This window comes from Mus pahari, chromosome 23, assembly GCF_900095145.1.
Source record: "Mus pahari chromosome 23, PAHARI_EIJ_v1.1, whole genome shotgun sequence".
In the NCBI taxonomy this organism is placed as follows: domain Eukaryota; kingdom Metazoa; phylum Chordata; class Mammalia; order Rodentia; family Muridae; genus Mus; species Mus pahari.
In genome coordinates this window covers 18,868,729-18,888,119 of record NC_034612.1, presented here as the reverse complement: position 1 = coordinate 18,888,119, position 19,391 = coordinate 18,868,729, and the positions used below count along the sequence as shown (strand labels likewise).

At 49.8% G+C, this 19,391-nt stretch overlaps 1 protein-coding gene across 4 annotated transcripts in view; it reads left to right on the top strand.

Moving 5' to 3' along the window:
• The window catches only part of Rimbp2 (RIMS binding protein 2), a 195,558-nt gene that overhangs the window by 96,141 nt on the left and 80,026 nt on the right, over nucleotides 1-19,391 (top strand). For all 4 annotated transcript variants that reach the window (XM_021186606.1, XM_021186605.2, XM_029533723.1 and 1 more), the window contains one exon: nucleotides 11,726-11,814. The gene's annotated coding sequence lies outside the window, so the exon portion shown is untranslated. The remainder of the gene's footprint in view (nucleotides 1-11,725; nucleotides 11,815-19,391) is intronic.

The window sequence follows — 19,391 nt, the reverse complement described above, 5'->3', positions numbered from 1 at the left end:
GTTCATTTCTCTGGACAGCCCTGTTCTTTCTTTCTCTTTCTTTCTCTCTCTCTGTCTGTCTCTCTCTGTCTCTCTCTCTCTCTCTCTCTCTCTCTCTCTCTCTCTCTCTCTCTCTCTTTCATTTTGAGTTGTCTTTTCCTATAACCTGATCCATCTGGCACGTCCTGGTCCTTTGTGTATCTCCCCAATTAGGATATAGCTCACAAGATCAGGGTTTGTCTTGGGGTTCCCTGGGGTGTCCCTGGGTACCAGGACATCGGGACACTTCTTTCCCCATAGGAGGATCTTCAGTTTGCACAGAACACCTTGTGTTATGCACCTTGTGTTAGGAACCCGCCACGGTGCTGGCCCGTAGTGAAACCCTAACAGTAAGCAGCTACTCATTTGTTAGACTGCCAGTGTGTACAACAGCCCAAAGAAGGTGTGAGGTAGCGTGGTCCTTGAAGGTATGATACAGTATGAGTTCTCCAGCCTGCTGCTACTTTAGTCTCGGCGACTGTGGCTGCTTCAAAGGAAACCACCGAAACTTCCCTTACGAATAAGCCACAGACCAGATGGGCTTTTGAACGTCTAGTGTGTGCTGAGAGCTCATATTTAGATCAGTGGCGAAGCTTCAGTAAAACAGAAGGAGGAAGTTGCCATCTTGGGCCTGAAAACAACAATGGTCAGGCTCGAAGGTGAAGGATGCTTCTCCTGGAAAGTAAAGGGAACAGCCCTTTAAAAAAAAATGCATAGCCCCAGGCCCAGATGGAGGGCAGAGTAGTAACAGTGGGCACCACTTGGGGGCTTCTGCAGAGCCTCCTGTCACCTTAACATAGTCTTTGGTGGCACAGTCTTGGAAACTGTCTGGAGCCTGGATGTGGTGGTTCCTGCCTGACCTGAGATGTTCGGCCTTTCAAACTATATCCTGGGAAACCTTTTTTTTCTTCATAAAGTACCCAGTACCAGATGTTTCTGTTATAGCAACAAAACAGAGCAAGACAGATGGTATATCGAGTAAGTGGGGCTCTGAAATAGATCAGCTGTGTGATCCTCCTTAAGTCTCCTAACCTCTCTGAGCTAGCCTCTGGAAGAAGCCTACAAATAGACAGGTCCAATGACAAATGTGTGGATGGATGTTTACAGCTGATTGTGACTGTCTGGAAATGCAGACTCAGCAATTCTCAGATTTTTTTTTTCAGCTTTTTTTTTTTTTTGATTTGGCCAGAAGATATCAACCCCTATTTTCCTATTAGATTTCTTTATCTTTCAATATTGGCCATGATCTCTAATCCTTGAAAACACATAAAGCATGTGGGCCAAATGCAGTCGTCTGCCACCACGCGGGATGCCTTTACTCCCTCGTCTGTGGGGCACACTTGGGGAGCTGATGCTCACTAAGGCTCTATGGGCATGCCTATGCCAGCTTTCAGAGCCAGCCCAGTGACCCTGCAGGAAGCAAGAGCTGCATACTTGTTGCCAATGTTTCCAGACAGCTAGAGCAGGGATTTGGTGCTTAACATTGTCTTCTTCTCCACCCGAGTCCTGCTTGAAAAGGGGGCAGTTTCAGAACTGACTCAGGCTCATCTCTAAGCTGGCTCCTCCGTATCATGTCCAGGTGAGTTGGGTAGGGCCACCTCTTCTCATCCCAGGCACCGGGAGGCATTGCTCCGGGTACTGGAGCTTGTGGACTTAGTAGGAAAGGGCGTTCCTTTGAGATGGGACAGATGCCCTGTGAACAGCCTGGGTGGAGGAGGCTGCATCAAGGAGACAGAGGCTGTACCACAATCTGTCACCTAAAAATATGGTGGCCGTAGTGATCTCCCAATGGTTCTGCCAGGGCGTGGGTCATGGTGCTCACTTCTGCTGGAGAGAGCAGGAGGTATTGGGGACATTAAATCACTTGATGGTATAGCACAGGCAGAAATGAGGTATGTGTGTGTGTGTGTGTGTTTGTGTGTGTCTGGTGAGAGGGCTAGAGATCTCCTTGGTCCTTACTAAATCTTTGCTGGCCACTGTCCATCAGGATCTTAAAGTCCTGAAAAAGAAAGGATATGAGGGATGAGGGGGCGCAGGGGAGTTATGGACCTGTTTAAAAAGGTTCTTTGGAGCAACTCCCGTCTGTGTTTGTCTGTTGTCTGGCAATTGGCAGGCAGTTCAGTTCACAGGTTAGCAGTGGCAGCTCGATCCATTTGCAAACACTTCATGGATATGCCAGCAGTCCAGTTCAGTGGAGTCGGGATAGCAGACAGGAATCAGCAGTGGAGTAGTATCTAGCAGAGGTGGGGCCAGGCCCTCAGCACGAGTCAGCAGGAGAGGGACCAGGAGGAACACCAGGAGAAGTTCTTGGCTGTGCCTCTCTCAGGGAAACGAAGAGCAGTGAAGACTCGAGACTCATAAGCTTTAAACTGCTAGCTCTATGAGCAAGCCTAGCTCAGCCTCTGTCACTGTCCCTTGAGTCCTATCTATATCCTCCAAACATCACGTGTCCCCTGCCAATCAGCTTGAGTCTGTGGAAACAGCAAGAAACTGCAGCACACCACCAGAAGTTTTTTGGGTGTGTTTCTCTCTATGGAGTCCCGACAAATGAAGCTCAACTATGCAATACATGGGCGCTGTTAGCAAAGAATCCTTCATCACGTGTCCTTTCACCTGTGTCTGCTTCAGCTAAACATCCCTTCACGTGTTTGCCCCAGCAAAACACCATCTGACCGACTTTTCAAAGACCTCTTAAGTTTCCACTTCAGTCTGGTATTGATTACTGCTGTCGAAGAAGAAGCCTACTGGGTATTTGTGAGCATGGGCTGTGCCTTGGGTGGTCTCTCTGCATTACTGCATCCAAGGCTACCAGGGAGCCTCATCAGATGGCTTCCATGGGGAAAAACGCTGTGGTTTGGTGGGATATAGGCCATAGGGCACCGTACACCCACCCTTTCAAGTCTCCAGCTAGTTTATACTGAAGCTAAATGTATGCTCATCTTTATAGCCACTAACTCCAGTCTCAGAAGAAATTCACCAGAAATGCATACAAGTGTCCACAAGATATACACGCTTTCAAGAATGTCCTTACTAACATTTAAAAAAAAGGTTTTTAAAATTTTTTTTCTAGTTAAAAATTAAAAACTTAATTGTAAAAAAATCAAGGTCTTATTATGTACCCCTAGCAGACCTGGCATTCATTATGTACTCTAGCCTCAAGTTCATGGCACCTGCCCTGCCTCAGCTTCCCCAAATGTTGGTTTTCCGTGGGCAGACGACCACACATATCTATAACATCATTTGAAGCATCTATCTATCTATCTATCTATTATTAGATTAGCATAAGGAAAGTCAGTCACCCATCATTCTTAGTGGTTAGACTTTGGGGAGGGGATGGGTCTTTCTGAGTGCTGATGAAGTTTTTCTCTGGCAATGAGGATGGCTCCTCCCTATGTATATAGTGTACCACATCGCCTCCTCAGGGACAGTTTGCCGTAGCAGCATCCTCATCTGTTGGCTTGCCCGAAGTGGGCATCTTGGGGAATTAGCAAGGCAATGTTGGAGGCTGAGGTCTAGAAGGAGAGGCAGAAAGGCTGGTGGAGCCTTAATGGAGAGTGTCATTGTGTCTAAACCATTAATAAATTCTCTCTGGAAGAAGAAGTGCCTTTTAAAAATGTCACTTAGTGTTTTCAGGGCCTTGTTATCTGTGGAGAGACCTGCAGAGGCTCATCTTTTACAGTAACAGAGATATAATTGATATACCTTTCTTCCCACACTAGTAGCTGGTGAACTCCGAGCTTAGCTGTACCATGTAGCAGCAGACCGATGTCCTAGGTGTGGGATTCTAGTTGTCCAATTTCCTCCTCTCAGTCTTACTGCATGGGTATTTTATCACAGGTACCCTTCAGTCCTTTTTAGGAGTTAGGAGTCATTTATGTGTTCTTGTGTGCAATTTTGGATGACAACCATGGGGTCACATTTCCTGCAGGGATACAGTTCCTAAATCCACAGGCCATGCTGAGGTCGCAAGGAGTGAAAAATTACCCAGCAGTTCTTTTAGGCAGGAGGTAAGCATCGCGAATCTCAGAGATGGTTCCATGGCCAGCTTTCCCAGGCAATCACAAACACATGGTTTTCATTTATGTCATTACCTGCTGGGAATTTTTAATATGAATGGAATTAAACGATGTATGACATTTTGGGCCCAGGTTCCTTCATCGACCAGAATGTTTTTGAGGATTTTCTCGGAGTAGAAAGGTATTGAGGCTTAGAACTGCCTTCCTCCCTGTCACTCTGGGAAGGCAGACTGTTGTTTGAGCAGCAGCACCACCCCTACTTCGCATTTAAATCGTATTTCCGATTTAAATGATCTCGTGCAAATTGGCAAGAATAGAAGGGTTAAATGATTTACTCATGATCACACTTAGATGGTGGGACTAAACCTCCAGTCCAGGCTCTCTGGGTCGTGTTATCCAGATCCACATCCAGCTTGATGTCTTGGCATCAGCTCTTCTGGGCAGATGTGGCCGGAGATGGTCAGCACCCTGGACAGAGCCATTATTCCTGTGAATGGGCGTTGAGAATTTTGTATATCATACTGTATTTATATCACATTTCCTACCCCTCCTACTCTGCCCATGCCCTCCATTTCCTCTCAAATTCATGACTTATTTACCTTTAATTATTATCATTATGCATCTATGTATACATGCAACCAGCTAAGTCTGCTTAGTATTGCTCATATGTACTTGTGTTTAGGGCTCACTTACATGGGATTGGATAACCTATTAGGGGGCTTGTCCCTGGGAAAGGCTAATTCTCTCTATCTCAGCAGCCATTAATTGCCCATAGCTCTTCATCTGAGGGTGGGGTCTTGGGAGATCTCTCCTACCCACATTGACATGCAAGCTGGTATTGTCACTGTGCAGGTCTTGTTTAGGCGACCATACTGTTGAGATTTTATGAACACAGTTTTCTTGTCATATATAGAAGACACGCCTTGAGGGATGGGGTTGGCATCCCACAGTCAAAAACACTGACCCAGAATTGTTCCTGTCTAAAAGAACTGCAGGGACAAAAATGGAGAAGAGACTGCGGGAAAGGAGGTCCAGTGTCCTGGCCAACTTGGGATCAAGCTCAAGGGGAGGCTTCAAGGCCTGACACTATTACTGATGCCATGATGTGCTTACAGACAAGAGCCTAGCATGGCTGTCCTCTGAGAGGCCCAACAAGAAGCTGACTAAGACAGACACACTTACTTACACCCAACCAGTGGACAAAAATTGTGGACCTCTGTGGTTGAATTAGGGAAAAGACTGGAAAAAGCTGAAGAGGAGGGCAACCCCATAGGAAGATTAGCAGTCTTAACTTAGACCCCTGAGATCTCTCAGACACTGGGCCACCAACCAGGCAGCATACACCAGCTAGTCTGAGGGCCCCCTGACACATATTCAGCAAAGTACTGCCTGGTTTGGTTCCAGTGAGAGAAGATGCACCTAACCCTAGAGAGACTTGAGGCCCCAGGGAGTGGGGAGGCCTGGTGGGGAAGTGGGGTTGTGGGTTGGGGTCATCCTCTTGGAGATGGGGGAGGAGAAAGGGGATGTGGAACTGTGGGAGGGTGGACTGGGAGGGGGTAAGGACTGGACTGTAAAATAATAAGTGTAATAAAAAATAAAAAAGTTGGTATTTACTTGCAAGAAACATGAGAGAGAGAGAGAGAGAGAGAGAGAGAGAGAGAGAGAGAGAGAGAGAGAAAGAAATGAAGGAAGGAAGGAAAGAAGGAAGAAAAAAAGAAAGAAAGAAAGAAAGAAAGAAAGAAAGAAAGAAAGATGAGAAGCCATAGACATCTTGCTCTGGTCTTCTGGCTCTTGTAATCTGTCTGATCCTTCTTTTTCTTTGTCCCCGAGCCTTGGGTGGAGGGGTTCTGTTGAGGATGCCCCAATTGGGGCTGGGCACCTCACAGTTAGCAGATTTGTTCTCTAAATTTTGATCAGCTGTGGCTTTCTTTGATGGTGATAGATCTGCTTTAGAAAGGGGCTTCGTGATGAGGGTTGAGAGCTACACTTATCTCTGGTTGTAAGGACGTGAGTTAGGAATGCAGGTGGGGAATTATGGGGGCTTCTCAACTGCTCGCTCCTTTGCACATCGCATCTCTCATTACCACCCTCCACCTATCTATCTTCAAGTTCTCCCTTTCCCCAGCAGCTTCACCCTCCCTGCCAATGTCACCACACTGGCACCACTTGCCAATTCTTCCCAGAAAGAATGAGACCACAAGCACGGCCCAGTGGTCACTTTGTCATCGACAGTACCATTCTTCCACGGCACTACGAGACTAGACTTCATGCTGTAATGACACAGAAGTCCAGTTTCCTTCAGTATGCCATTCCATTCCTTCAATCAAGTATCTCTTTGGAGGAGAAGACGTTACAGTCAGGGATGGACAGACAGATATGGCTCCGTTGGGGAAGGACTTGCCAGAAATGCATGAGAACACATGTTGGATCCCCAAGAACCCATGTCAAAAAGTCAGACTCACCAGAGTAGGTCTATAATCCCAGAGCTGGGACGGCTGAGACAGGAGGATTCCAGGGACTCTCTGGCCAGCCAGCCCCGCTGTCAATGTGTGTTAGGTTCACTGAGAGGCTCTGTCACACACACACAAAAAGATGACACCCAGTATCAAATTTTGTGTTCTCTGCCCACATGTGCACACACATGCCCACAGGCACACAAGCATGCACATGCACACTTACACACATCCTCCCACAAAAACGTTGCATCTGAAAGTTTACATTGCCATGCCTGACCTCTTTCAGGATCCTGCTGAGTCTTTGCTGTCTAATCTCTTGTAGAGTCCTTTTCCATAAAAATCACCGTCTAGACTCACTTGGCTCTTAGCCCTGGACGACCAATGTAGAAACTGCTTGGGTCAGTGAAGTAGGATGCAGCCATCGACCGTGCTGAGTTTGGATCTTATGTTCATCTTTGATTTCATGGAAGTGAAGGTTCTCCCCAAGATCATCTTAGCTCCCGTTCCCAAGCTGCGCCTGCCTGCAAGTCCCTAGCTTGGCTGTATAGCCTTCTAGAACCTTCTAGTTAGACATTTCTGGGCTTGCAACCCAGGAGCCTGTAGTTTGGCAAGAATGGGTCCATTCAGGGTGGGTAGGGTTGGAGTTAGAGACCCATAGTGCTTGGTTCAAATTCCGACTGATGCTTACACTATGTAGGGGCTTCTTTCTTTGGCTGTTAGTTAACCCCGCCCCCCCCCATGCCTTTGTTTCTGGATAAGGCAAGTGAGGTGCCACCCTGCAGCACTGATTGTAGCAAAGGTTTGGGGAACTGGGGAGATTTTAGGAGAAGGCTAAAGTAGCCAGCTCAGAGCAGTTGTTACATAGTCGAAGTAAGTCAGTCCTTCCGTGTACCTGGCTCTCGGCCTCCCTGAAGGTCAGCAATACAATCTTGTCGCCTTTGATGTCTATAGCATCCCTCCTTTGTTCTCTATCCAGTGTCAGACGTGTATGAAAAGTGTCTCTTGGGTCCATAAAGTGCTGCGGAGAGCCTGGCATTCGGGTTGCCCATGGAAGCATTCTGTGCTGGGTCCCTTAGATGGAGGCACCATTGCTGGGCTGTGTGTTTGCCTTGCTGCTGGGGTGCCCCCAGCACCGCGTGCAAGCCGCCCAGGGGAGGAAACACACCGTCGGTAACAGGGGTCCTCAGTCCGTGTTTTCTCTGGTGGGAAATGCATTCTGGGATGGTTGCCATGGTTCCCAGGCTCCTGTATACCCAGGCACTGTTGGGAACGTGGGGTCCATGGTCTGTGTGCTTTCCTCTCAGGGCATCTAAGCACCAGGCAGGAAGGGGAAGGCAGAGCTTGGGGCAAAGGTGGGACCTGGTTTGGTTCTGAGTGCCAAGAGTATGGAGGGGCTGGAAGAGAAGAGGCCTCTTCCGGGAGATTTAGGCATGGCTCTTAAAGATGAAGCCCCCCCCCCCGCACCTTCCCTCCCTTTCCATCTCTGATAAAGGAGACAATCCTTGCTTGTCCAAACTGCTTCATTTGATGGCGAATGTGAATGTATACACCTTACTCAGGGTGGACCAGGGATTAAATACCCTTTTCAGGAAGGGATGCCCAGGAAGGGGAGTTCATTGACAGAACACTGGGGGCCTCATTAGCATGGAGAACTCCAGGTTTTTATGCTACATGGCTGACTGCCATGATCCTCTCAGTGGGGTGTCATGGCTACATGTTTCAGATCAGGTAGTTCGGCAGGGAGCTGGTTCCATTCGTGGTGTTCTCAAATCTGAGGTTCCTGGAGGTCCGAGCCTGCTCATCCTTCCCAGTTCTGTCTGGTGGCACGGTCCACTTGCCCCACACACCACGAGATCTTTCATGAGTTTCCTGTTCCTCGTCCTGACTCTGAGGGCTTTTCTTGCTTTCTTCTCTCACTCCACACGTATCTGAGGAAGGCTACCCGTGACCTCCCACGTGACCAGCTGCGTTTCTGCTCCTGTCCTCTCTCACCCTCGTGAGGCTGGGGACACATGTGTGTCAGGCCCCCACTGAGACCAGAGTCTAGAGGAAGCAGAACTCAACGAGTTCTCCAGGGAACTTGCTTTCCCCGTCTTGCCTCAGTTTCCCTCCTGTCCGTGTTATCGTTGAGAATGGGAGATCATCTAAGCCTGTTTTCCCCGACCCTTGACATGCTCTTGGCACGCTTATGCTCTTTGGAAACTGAGAAAACTCAGCTTACCTCTCCGTGCTGTGCTAAGAGGAGAGCTCAGTCTGGGGACCCTAGATTGGGTGTACTAAATGTCTGATATGTCAGTGGCTGAAGCCCAAGATCAAGGTGCTGGTTGGTTTTATAGTATTTATTGAAGTTCCCTTCATGCTTGCAGGTGGATGTGTCTTTATGTGGCAGTGTGTATTGGGGGGGGGATTGCGAATTGAAGCAAGAAGGGAAGAGAGGGAGAGGCGGAGGATGAAAGGGAGGGGAAGAGGGAGAGGTATTTGTGTTATAATTGCATGATTGTAAGGATACCTTACTGATCTCCCGAGAGCCCTGTCTATACATATTGCCATATTGTCACACTGAGGCTCCAGGGTCTAAATTTGGAGAGTATACAGTTCACCCCACAGGAAGTGCCCACGGCCACACCAGGCTCCGGTGCTCACCCCAGCACCCTTTATCCTTTCTCCCTGCACGAGGACAGCTCCTGCCCAGTAGCTGTCTGTGCCCCCCTCCACCCCACCCCACCCCCACATCAATATTTGGATTCGGTCTCTGCCTGACATCTCTAATAAAGTGTCCCACTTTCAAGTCAAATCCAACCAGTAGACGTGACTATTCTGGGAACAAATATGCTATGCATGTTTTTATTTGAGTCACTAGACCATCTATCAAAAGACGAGAGTAACCAAGAGAGAAAACCGTGGTCACAGCTGCTGGAGGCACAGCATCTCGGGTGACATCGGGCACCCTTCTCCCTCAGTGGCTCCTACACGTGGGGCTGTGCTGCAACTGATCGAAATGGGCACACACCATTCACCACCAGTCTAGAATGTTCTTGCATATGGGCCAAGCATCCTACATGTCCCTTGAGGGCAGCTGAGATTCAGGCGATTGAGCAGGTCTTGGCTCACACCTTCATCCTAACTGGAATTCCCCCCCCCCCCGCCCCATAATTCTGCTTAACACATCAGAAAAACATCAAATCAGGCTTTCTCTCCTTGGCATATCCATGATTACTGAAGGTATGATAAAGCCGCTCTGCCTTTGCTTGGGAGCTTTCAGGATTGGATTCCCAGCGGTCTCAAATCTAGTGAGACCTTCTGCTCACTTACCTGCAGCTGCTCCTCATAGCTGTGTGCCCATCTCCGGGGCATACATAGATGGTAATTTCCCATCAGTAGTGTAGACCCTGGGGCTTCCCATACCTGTCTCATGTGGGGATGCTCTCCCTTATACACTCCCAGCCTGCTCATCCTGGACCCTGTCCCTCTACTGGCCTTTGAATTTGAAAGATCAATGACTCAGACTACATGTGTCACTTGAGAGTTTTAACCCTTCGAGGGCTAGGAAATGGCTCAGTGGGTAAAGGACCTGCTGAGCAAGTGTGGAGATCCCGGGTTCGAGTCCTAGGACCTGCATTTAAAAAAAAAAAAAAAAAAAGCTAGATATGTGCTCTGAAGAGGTAGAAACGGAAGGGGGAGGAGTCTTGAGGCTTGCTGGCTAACCCAGCCCATTTGCAGTCTCCAGTCTCAGGAAACAAACTGATAATTAATTATCAATGTGTGACAGCTCAAGTCAACCTCCTGTTTCTACCTGTAGGCACACATAAGTGAAAACACACGCGGACAGAATTAGCTATCCAAGGCAGCAACAGAATCTGTGTAAGCCAGATTGCCTGACTTTTTTTTTTTTTTTTTACAATGCTATTCCAGGTCAGAAGAGACTCAGAGGGAGGAGGGACCCTGTTCCCCGAATCACTCCTCGGCATAGTCGTGACAGAGAATGAGTCACAGTCTCTCCATCTCCAGGCTGGGGGGGGGGGGCGTATGTAGCTGAGCTTAATTACTGAGCCCTCAGCTGTGGTCAACAGCCAGTGGCACCCACCTCCACAGGGTCTATTCTGACGCGCAGCAGAGCCACATGCACATGGGTCACAGGGGTGTCCAGTGCTGGCTACCTCTTCCTGAGGAATCAAACCCCTAGACCTCCCTACCACTTCTTTCTGTGTATCCTCAGCTTGGACGTCACCCCGTGCTGCTTGGTAGAGATGAGTTTGTCGTGTTGCGGCTGCAAGCCTACACATTCTAGAAGCCTTCTGGTCCCAAGCACTCCCCCCCCCATATACAGTGGTCTTGGCTCAGTTTCATTAGGGTGGTGACTCCCCTGAGTTCTTCGCCCATGATGGCTTTTAGGGCACATCTTGCTGTCCAAGAGTTTAGTAGGATAACGGGGAGGGCTTGCTGAGCTGCCTCTGGGCGCTATAATGGACGCACACCAGGACCACATGTGTGGCTGGACTGCCTCAGGGAGCACCAGAGCCCGTATGGCTTAAGCAGCAGCATTGGAGACACAGCTACAGTGCCCCTTCTTCCCATGTTTCCCTGGGCTATGTGCTTACATAGTGTAACACTCCATACTGTTCAGTCATGGAGCCTGCTCAGGTTTAACCTGGCTTTCTTCCTCATTCATTCCTAACTGTCACCGATCACGTTCTTCAACAACACCGCTCAGCCTTTTCTTGGTTGGTCTTTGTTTCATCACCTCTTTCTGTGGCCGACCCTTGCCGTGGGGGCTAGGGTTGAAAGTGGCCCCCTACGTACCGGTTTGTGGTCGGGTTGATTTGTAGACACAGCAGTAGGGGGAGGGAGGGGGGGCACTTTGCCTGGTGCTGTCTTGGGGAATGGCATCTCCTGCCTTGCATTAGACAGTTGCAGCCACTGAACCCGGCGAAATGGAATTTAATAAGGGAAACAAGCTGGCCTTTTCTGCGGCTGCTAGACGACTGGGTGGCAGAGCCTTTACCTCCTCTGTACCCAAAGCAGTTCCGTGGTCCTGTGACATCATGGTACAAGTGGCCAGTCCCATTCTGCCACTGGGGCATGTGTGGCTTAGGTAGAAGAAAGACGACAATGGGGGTCCCATCTGACTGAGGGTGCCAAGTTAGCACCCAGCCTAGAGCTGCTCTCTAAACCAGAGCTTCATCCCCCCCCCCCAGTCTCCACCTTGTCTCACCATACCCTTTCCTTTGTTTCCAGGACGATGAACTAAAGGCCTCCCGTGCAGAGAGAGCATCACCTGATACCCCTAGGAAGGCCTTCCCTCCAGGGCCTGGCAGCATGACCAGGTAATAACATCACTACCACCCCACCTTGGGATCCCTTCCAAGGGCCGGGGAGGAGCCGCAGGGAAGAAAGGGCTTGTGGAACGGGCAAACTCTCCCCAGCCAAATTAGCTTGAAACCAAGGCCTGCCAAAGGACCCATCAGAGTCTCTCAAACACGAACCTCCATGTAAACATCTACCAGACGCCGTGCTGGGAGCCCACTACAGAGCAGCATCCCGACGTCTGTCTGCTCCTGCATCCTCTGCTTCTCACCTAGGGTGGGGATGCTGCCCGGACCCCAGCTCCACATCTGGTCCCATAGCTGTTGGAACTCATGCCAGGCTACTGCTTTTGCTCACCGAGATGCCAAACGCTTTGTTAATTGGCCCTGCTCCCTCCCCGCGTGTCATCCTGCCACCACAATCCCCAGAGCAGATGGAATGATCTTGGTTTCTTCAGTGAGCCCCCACCTGTGCCACCCACGAATACACGGAGTTCTGATGACCTTGTGTGACCTTGGTGTCTACCACTCCGCCTCATTCACCAAGCTTAGACACCTCAACTTTTTTTTTTTTTTTTTTTCAACTTGGAACTTCAATCTGGTCTCAGCTCCAAATAGTTTCTGGGCTGAGAAGGTCTTACTTTCTTCTTTGTCCAAAGCCCCAGGCATTGTTGCTGCAAAGTGTTTTCCCCAAAGCTGCCTGTCACCACCACCTGGAAGCTCTCCTATGGGACCTGGGCTTTATGTCCTTCAGTCTGTCAGTCCTTTCGTCCTTTGACATAGCCTCTCTGCTCTGCCTGCCTGTCTCCTCTGGTCCAGTCTTCGTGGTCACCTCCATTGCTAAGGCTCCAGTATGTGGAGTGCAAAGATTTCTGCAGTATTAGTTCCTTAAGCCGTGGATTAGTGCTTTGGGGTTTTAGTTTTTCAGAGTCCGAGTTTTACTGTGTATATCAGATGGTTCTAGAACTCACTATATCGCCTGGATTTGGCCAGATCCAGAATGACAGGCCTGCACCAGGGCAGCCTTTAAAAAGTCTTTGTTTTTCTTCTCAGTTTGGGAAACGAAGCCGAGGTCCTGCTAGATAAGAGCGCTACCATGGAGCCACATCCCCAGGAGCCACACCCCTTATCCCAACTGGTGGTTTTGAGCTGCTGACTTCAAAACTTTGCCTGACTGTATTAGACAGAATAGTGAAGCTCTGTTTGACACCTGAGTTCCAGCCTTTCCATTTAGTATCTTTTTTAAAATGTGGTTTTGGGATTAAGGCTATAGGTCTATGATAGAGCATTTGTCTTGTATGTGAAAGGTCCTCGGAACCACACAAAAAAGTTTGAGACCAGAGAGACGGTTCAGTGATTTAAGAGTGTGAACTGAGAAAGGAGCTGATTGGGTTCCCAGCACTGATGTCTGTGGCTCACAGTCTGTAACTCCAGCTCCAGGGGCATCTGTCGCCCCCTTCTGGTCTTGGCGGGCATTGCACTCACATGTACACATAAACTCACAAAAATAATATTTTGCCAGGCAGTGGTGGCACACACCTTTAATCCTAGGACTTGGGAGACAGAGGCAGGCAGATTTCTGCGTTCAGGCCCAGCCTGGTCTACAGGGCAAGTTCCAAGACAGCCAGGGCTACACAGAGAAACCCTGCCTCGAAAAACCAAAACACACACACACACACACACACACACACACACAATGTATGTATGTATGTATATATATTTAAAATGGGGGTTTTCCCCCCTCAATAAATTGTAGTGACACTAAGAGTAGGGATCCCTGGACATTGCTGGTGGCAACTGGGCAGCCAGTGAGAAAAGTAGGCTGGGGGTCCCTCCAGAATTTAGCTATGACTATGTCTGATCCAGCAATCTCACTTGGGGGTCTATGTTCTTTTAATGACTGCTGTGGTAAAATACTCTGTCAAAAACAACTACAGAGCCGGGCGTGGTGGCGCACGCCTTTAATCCCAGCACTTGGGAGGCAGAGGCAGGCGGATTTCTGAGTTTGAGGCCAGGCTGGTCTACAAAGTGAGTTCCAGGACAGCCAGGGTTATACAGAGAAACCCTGTCTTGAAACAAACAAAAACCAAACCAAACCAACCAACCAACCAAACAAAACAAAACAAACCAGTTACAGAGAAAGGATCTATTTCATAGTCCACCGTCCTGAGGCAGCTGGTCACATTGTATCCACAGTAAAGCAGCAGAGAATAAGAGCTGAGGTCACACTAGGGGTGAACTCTGCTCTCTCCACTTCACACAGTCCAGGAACCGCCTAGGGAAGAGGAATAGCTCCAGCTGTAATCGAGATGGGTCTTCCTACCTCGGTTAACAAAATCAGATTATCCTCCCCAGGTCTGCGCAGAGGCCCGTCTCTCAGGCGATTGCCGATTCTGTCAGGAGGACAGTTAACATGATCACAGGGTGCGTAGCCACACAAATCAAAATCAGGGCCTCAGACCTGCGTTTGTGTGCCCAGGGGATACGTTTACAGTGGCCCCCAAAGCTGGAAGGAACCCACAGAGTTCCCCCCCCCCGCCATTGATGATGAATAGACCTACACAGAACTCACAGGCAACCCAGGTTGGTTTTTCCTAACGACCAGAAACATCTGCTCCCGCTGCAGTCTCTGGGTATCCTTTTAAACGGGCTTTGAGGTACTGAGTGAGCATACCTCCCCCTCTGCTCTGCGGGGGGGGGGTGTGTGTGTGTGTGACAGAGGAACCTGGTGACTCACAGAGTACAGATGGTAACTGCACACTGGCAGGGGTGTGCCCAGATCTTTCCCACTCCCGTACCGGCCTGACTGGGGTTCTGTTTTCTGTTCATCCACAACGAGAGGCCATTCCAACTCGAGCTACAGCAGATCTTGGGGACATCAGGGCAAGCCAGCCACCATAGGATGGATACTGAATAATCAAGCTGTTTACTTGTTTGCTTATAGGCAGACTGGGGGTGGGACCAAGGGCCTTGTGAACACTGGGCAAGCATCTACCATTGAGCCACACCCCAGCCCTCTTTGTACTGTTCCTCTGTTTTTTTGTTCTGTTTTTTTTTTTTTTTTTTCCGAGACAGGGTTTCTCTGTGTAGCCTTGGCTGTCGTGGAACTCACTCTGTAGACCAGGCTGGCTTCGAACTCAGAAATCCGTCTGCCTCTGCCTCCCGAGTGCTGGGATTAAAGGTGTGTGCCACCACGCCCGGCTTGTACTGTTCCTCTTGAGACAGGTTCTCAGGTTGCCCAAGGTGGCCTCATCATCCTCGTTCTCTCTCCAGGCAGCCTTTGAGCCATCAATCTCCTTACTAAGTTGAATAGCTGTGATCATAGGCCTGGCTTTGGTTGTATTTAAATGAGGTCACTGGAGTAGTCAACTCTGAGACAGAAAATGGAGTGGTGGGTGCCGGAGGTCAAAGGAGAAGAGGTTGGGAGTCATTGTTTAAGGGGACAGAGTTCTGGACATGAGTGACATCCACGGGGGTGGGCGGTGGATCGGGGAGAAGTTAGCTTGCTCAGTCTCATCAGACTTGAAAATAGTTGAGATGATGTCGTGGAAATTTTAATCACGTTTTGGAAAATGAATGTGCTTTTCTGCTACTGCCCTTTACCCTGCTCCCGCCCGTCTCTATTCTTCAGAGCAGCTCTGGGGAAAGACTCCAGAGACACCCAGGCACACTCACGCGAGGGACAGGCACAGGAGGAGGCTCCGTGACCTTTTTAGCCCCAGTTTTAATTGACGGTGACATTTGTTTTAAGCATCGGCTACAGAATGGGAGGGCTGGTGGCCAGCTGAGCCACAGGATAGCTTTATTCCTATTTCTTGAGTCACTGCCCACTGTGGGGGACAGGTCCTGTGGGTTTCTGGGCAAACCAGCCCTCCCTCAGAAGCAGGTGTGGACCCAGCCCTAGGCAGCCTCTTTGCCGGGCCTCTGGTATGAGCAGAACTCAGCTCAGCGTCATGCTTTCCTTAAGGTCAGAGACTTCCGGGTCTCTTTTCAACATCCCCTTTTAAATAGATGGTTAGGGAGCTGGAAAGATGGCTCCAAAGTTAAGAGTATTTAACGCTCTTGTAGACTACCTGTGTTCAGTTCCTAGCACCCGTACCAGGCAGCTCACAATCACCTATCACCGAGACGTCTGATGCCTCTGGTATCCGAGGGTACTTGCACTCATGTGTATATTCTCACACCCAGACAGACACACGTACACGTAATTACACTTATAAAAATGAAATCATCAACTAGGCTTCTAAGTGCCCAATGAGAGTACCTCTCTTATGCTCTGCAGGGATGTCAGAGGAGCCTGGTGACTCACAGGTTCTTCCCCCCGCCCCCAGTCCCAGACAGGAACAGCAGGCTGGCAGAGATGTTCCCAGATCTGTCCCGCCCCCTTGCCAGCCTGGCCGGGCTCTGTTCTCTTCCCAGTTCTGGGTGAGCTAGCTTGCAGGCTGAGAGCCTTCCACGGGAGACAGCAGCTCACCAGCTTTCCCGTGGGCTGAGCATCTTGTGTCCTCGGGTAGCTGGGAAGAGGGGAGTCCCAGGATAGCATTAAATGTTACATCGGATTCATAGCGGCCAGGGGCTTGTCAATATAAACCTGGCTTACAGGAAGACTTCAGGAGGCCCATCAACTCCAGGTCCCTTCTTTACCCAGAGGAGTCAGGCCTCTGATTGAGGCAGTGTGTTCAGGGGGTTACTCTCTATTCTTTCCTTCATTCTGGCTTGGAGTTACAATCTGGTTTTTAGTAGCCCCTAGGAAGAGAGCAGCATTGATTATGGATATGAGGCTCCAAAACCTTCCTGAGCTTAAGCAGAGCTGATAGATACCAAACCAAGGTCCAGATGTGGTCCAGACCATTAAACACTGGATTAACGTCCCCCTGGTGGACAGTCTTGCAGAGGAGGAGCATCAAACCTGGAAATCTGGGATGCAGTACCCCCAAAGCCCTCCATGCTCTGAGGCTTGCAAAGTCACCTGTTTCCTGATCTCACAAGCTAATTCTAATTCCTTCCTTGGCTGAGCTAGACAGAGCTATGAGCTGCCCCCAGGCAGGACAGCTGTTCCATGGCAGGTTGAAGTTTGAGGCTTCGTTTGCTTTGGGTAGCTGTAGCTAAGTGTTGTGAGCTTCTCTCTGCCAGGCACCTCGTGGCTCCCTCTACAACCAGCTGTGAACCGGAAATGTTCGAACAGGTACCCAGAGGCCGGCATTGCCAACTGAGCTTTGTTTCTCTGCCTAATGGGGCAAGCATGCAGGCCTGGAGGTGCCAAGCCCTCCCCTCCCAAGCCGAGTATTGTTATTAGTTAGTCAGTAGCCCAAGAACTCTTGAGCTGCATCCTATAAATCAAGGGGTCCTGTTGGCAGAGTCCGCATCGCACTCTAGAATAGCAGCACGAAAAACGATGGCGTTAGTTTAATTGAGAATATTATATGGAAGTTTATGAGGATGACAGACATTTAGGATTTGGTAGGCTAAGCAAAGAAAAGCACAAGACCCACCCCCGTTTTTATCTCCCAGTTTCAGAGATACATGTCCATGCAGGGATCTGAACAAAGGAGAACTACGTGGCCTTGTCTCTGGCTATCTGGAGCCCAAGTTGTCTGTCCTGCAGAGGTGTCTTTGGGTGCCTGCCTTCTTGCTTTGCATACTTCTCCTTTGCAGGAGGCAGCTTGGCTCAGTCCCCAGGAGCACATTCTAGGCCCATTGCATCTCTGATAGTAACATGGAGAATTTTAAGGGGTGCTTTATAGTTATGGGAATGTGGGCTGTGAGTCTCACACCTTTGTATAGACACACATCTATCCATCCCTCCATTCTCACTCCTCCCCCCCCCCACCCCCACTATGCACTGGACTCTGCTGGGACGTATGAGCCAAGCATTCTGGTGTGCCCTGGGCTTCTGCTAGCCAGGCCACTTCTACTCATTGGGCCCTGAAGTGGCTGCAGGGTTCAGAAGGCTTGCATGTCAAGGTAAGAGGTCTGTGTCTCTCCCATGAAACCAGTGGCCACTTGACAGCACCCCTTTTCTGGCCTGTCAACTCTAGGTCCCTTTTTTCCCCAGAGGAATTGTGCCTCTGATTACGGCAGTGTGTTCATGAATACTTACAAGAGGAGTGTCCGGACTGGGGCAACTAACTAGAGAGGGACCTAGATGAGGTCCTGCCCTGCTGAGTTGTGCCCTGCCCGGGTGGTGGCTTCTGGCACAAGGTAGCAGGCTGTTCTTCCCCCTCTCTGAGCACTGTATCCTCAGCATGGCTGGAAGAAGACCAATCAGAACCTTCTTTACATCGTTTTGTGCTCGCTCACCACAGCCATTGTCACTGGGCTCAGTTATCACTGGGGATTACGTGACACGGGTCTCTGAGTCCCAGCCGTAGAGTGAAGCAGAGTCCGTGTCCTTGGTAATGAATGGAGGAAACTGAGTCAGAGTCCTTATGAAATATGGGTGGTTACTGGACAGAGAGTCAAGAGATGTGGGGTGGGAGCTGGGGGTGTGTTGGAAATTGCAGTATGGCCTTCAGACACAGCAACGAGAGGCTTGGTTCAGTAGGACTCCACCTGAGGACTCCAACTGGGGAGTGGGCTGTATTTCTACAAGTGTAAGAGCTGGGGTAACTCCCTATAAAAGCTGACATAGGATGCTGTCCTGGTACAAGCTGATGCAACATGGGTGCTCTTTGGGGACAGTTATAATGACCTTGCAACGGGAGCCGGCTCCATGTAGTATCCTCACCCACATTGTAAAAGACCTGTAAAAGAAAAAAAATCAATGTGGCAAATTGGGAGTGGGTAGAGACAGGTGGAAGGATGGGGATTCTATCACCATCTGTGGTCAGGGAGGCCTGCCAGAGGAACTCTGCTCACTAAGAGAGCTGGGTAGGGATGGGAGTGGTGCATCACGGGTAGGCAAACCATGGCAGGTAATGGAGTCCCTAAGAACAGAGGCCAGGGTGTCCTCGGCATGTGTCACGCCAGGCCCAGCCAGCCCGGCCAGCAGATGAGAGATAGATCTTGCAGAGGCTAGAAGATCTGAAGAGTTTGGGTTTTATTCTGATTTCCATGGAAACCGCAGGAAGTTTCGAGAAGGGAGAAAGCAGGGCTTTGAAACACATTTCAGAAAGCCTTATGGGGCTCCAAATGAGACCAGCTTCTGACTTCTCAAGAGCTCCCACCCCCAACCCCCTTCCTCTCTTGACAAGTGGGAATATGCACCATGACAGCGTCCAGCAAACCTGTGCCCTAGGGTTGAGGTTCAAGTGTGAGGACCATTTGACTGAAATAGACCACGACATCTTCCAGGTTTGTTGCCAGAAGCCTTGGGTAACAGCGAAGTGACTTGCATGAGTTCCTGCATACCAGTCGCCCCCATGACCCCTGGCAGCAGCCCCAGCAACCACCAGGGCTGCCACGTGTCTGTCCCCCTTTCCCTTCGAGTCAGGGAGACTGTCTAGCTAAAGGAAAACGTTCATCGCTCATGAAGTCTCTGAGACAACGAGGGCTTTGGAGGTAGAAAACAAGGCTTTGTGGCAGCCTGTTCTAACATGCTGGGAGGAGGGAGGGAAGCTAGAAGTCTGCCTTTGGGTTGTGATGTGTTGTTTCCTCCT